This window comes from Camelina sativa, chromosome 6 (assembly GCF_000633955.1).
Source record: "Camelina sativa cultivar DH55 chromosome 6, Cs, whole genome shotgun sequence".
Classification (NCBI taxonomy): domain Eukaryota; kingdom Viridiplantae; phylum Streptophyta; class Magnoliopsida; order Brassicales; family Brassicaceae; genus Camelina; species Camelina sativa.
Genome location: NC_025690.1, coordinates 6,213,289 through 6,216,415, shown reverse-complemented (window position 1 = coordinate 6,216,415; position 3,127 = coordinate 6,213,289).

Here is a 3,127-nt window from a genome sequence, read left to right as displayed (position 1 = left end):
TATTATTTTCTGAATTTACAATTCATCATCATCTACTAGTAAAAAATGCGTAGATAATTTAACTACATTTTTGAAATATTTTTACTAAAAAAATGGATTAATAAGCGACTGAGAGAGTAAATTATTTTTATAATAATATTTTCCAGGACATGAGGATTTGGTAGGGAACTCATTGAGGATTTGAAACGACAATTAGAGGTGGCGTTGGCTGATGACTCAGTACCTCCATCTCAAATTTCGGAGTCACAAAATCGTTTACGCCAGGCGTATGGGGATGAGGAGATATATTGGTATCAGAAGAGTCGGAATAATTGNTTTTTTGAGATTTTTAATAACAAAAATAGGTCTCAAAAAATATTTTTACTGCAAAAATAGGCCTCAATTTTATGAAAGTTATAGATTTGGTCTCAAATTTTAAATTTATCTATTTTTTTATTGCAAAANTGGATTGGTTAGGCGGGACTGATGGATGCAATCTCTTCGGGCTGGGGCGGGGGTGTGGACCAGGAATCAGGTAATGTTGTGCAGAAAATTGTGAATTGTCGAAAGGCGATCTCCCAGTGGCACAAATCCCAAGTCCCATTTGGTAGGGAACTCATTGAGGATTTGAAACGACAATTAGAGGTGGCGTTGGCTGATGACTCAATACCCCCATCTCAAATTTCGGAGTTACAAAATCGTTTACGCCAGGCGTATGGGGATGAGGAGATATATTGGTATTAAAAGAGTCGGAATAATTGGATGCGGCTAGGGGACAAAATTCCGCATATTTTCATGCCTTAACAAAGCAGCGCAGAGCTCGTAATCGGATCACTCGTTTGTTCTCTAAGGATGACATCTGGTTGACCGAGGATGTGGTAATACTGCGGTATCGTATTTTGACGAATTATTTACCTCCACAGATCCGGATAATTTTGAGGAGGCCCTAAGGGAGGTTAATTCGGTGATTACGGCGGAGGATAATGAGCAGCTCACCGGCCCTGCAACGGAGGCTGAAGTCAAGTCGGCTCTATTTATGATGCACCCGGATAAAGTTCCTGGTCCAGACGGGATGACAGCTTTGTTTTACCAAAAAGCATGGAGTATCGTTAAGACGGACCTTGTTGGTTTGGTTAATCGGTTTTTTGTGGAGGGAGTCTTTGATAAGGATCTCAATCGCACTCATATTTGTCTTATTCCAAAGGTGGCCAAGCCAACTCGTATGGCAGAACTACGTCCGATTAGTTTGTGTACCGTTGGTTATAAGATTATTTCTAAGATATTGTGTCAGCGGCTTAAGAAGGTTTTACCTGGTCTTATCTCTGAAACTCAATCAGCTTTTGTTCCAGGTAGGTTGATCTCAGACAATATCCTTATTGCTCAAGAGATGTTTCATGGTTTACGTACAAATCCGTCATGTAAAGGGAAATTTATGGCCATAAAAACGGACATGAGTAAGGCATATGATAGGGTTGAGTGGGATTTTGTGGCAGCTTTGTTGCAGAAAATGGGTTTTGCAGAGTCTTGGGTCTCATGGATAATGTTTTGTGTCTCCTCGGTTGAGTATAAAGTTTTAATCAATGGACAGCCGAATGGTTTGATAGTCCCGCAGAGAGGATTACGACAGGGGGATCCTTTATCCCCTTATTTGTTCATTTTATGTACAGAGGTTCTAATTGCAAATATACAGAAAGCAGAGAGGAATAAGCTTATTACAGGGATAAAGGTGGCGAACAAATGCCCGCCAATATCGCATTTGTTGTTTGCTGATGATAGTCTATTTTTCTGTAAGGCGGACAGAGATCAATGCCGGGTTATTCTAGATATCTTGCATCAGTATGAATCTGTTTCGGGACAACAAATAAATTTTTCAAAGTCCTCGGTCCAGTTTGGTCATAAGATTGATGACCAGACAAAGGCAGAGTTGCAGGATGTTCTCGGGATCCCAACTTTGGGTGGTATGGGGTCATACCTAGGATTACCTGAAAGTTTGGGTGGGGCTAAAACCAAGGTTTTCTCTTTCGTCCGAGAACGGATTCAGAGTCGGACGAATGGTTGGACAGCAAATTTTCTTTCCAAAGAAGGATGGGAGGTGATGATCAAATCTGTTGCTACTGCTGTTCCCACGTTTGTGATGTCATGTTTTCGGTTACCAAAAACAATTACATCCAAACTTACTAGTGCAGTTGCAAATTTTTGGTGGAGCACTAATGGGCAGTGGGGGGGCATGCATTGGCTAGCATGGGAGAAATTGTGTGTTAGCAAACAATTGGGTGGACTTGGATTTAGAAATGTGGATGACTTTAACTCGGCATTATTGGCTAAGCAATTGTGGCGTCTGATTGATGTTCCGGACTCACTGTTTGCCAGGGTTTTTAAAAGTAGATATTATAGGAATATGCATCCTATGGATCCGATTAGGTCATACTCTCCCTCCTATGGCTGGAGGAGTATATGTTCAGCTCGCTCTCTCGTTAATAAAGGACTTATTAAACGGGTTGGCTCGAGGGACACCATTTCTGTATGGTCTGACCCTTGGGTACCAGCTCAATTCCCGAGACCAGCTTTAAGTAAGGGCCTGGTAAAGGACCTTTCTCTTCAAATGAATCAGTTAATTGATCGACAGACAAATACTTGGCGTATGGATATGCTTAATAAGCATTTTGATCCACTGGACGTTGTTTTGGTAGGGGCTATACCTTTGGGTAGTAACCAGAAGGATGATCCCTTTGGTTGGCACTTCACAAAAACAGGGTTATATACAGTTAAATCAGGCTATCATGCTGCACGGCATGATGCATTTGGGACCTTTGCGGCAATTGGTTATGGCCCGGAAATAACTACTCTCCTTGCTAGTGTATGGCAGGTCCGATGTCCTCCTAAAATTCAACATTTTATGTGGCTAGTTTTATCTGGATGTATTTCGGTTTCGGCAAATTTGGGGCGAAGGGGTATTGTTTGTGATCTTGGTTGTGTACGGTGTGGGGCGGATGCGGAAACAATAAACCATGCACTTTTTGTGTGTCCTCCGGCCCGTCAAGTTTGGGCTCTCGCACACGTGCTCGTGGGGTCTATTGGCTTCCCAACGGATTCAGTCTATGCGAATGTTGACCACTTCTTAGGGCAACAGAATCCAGGGGCTCAGGTT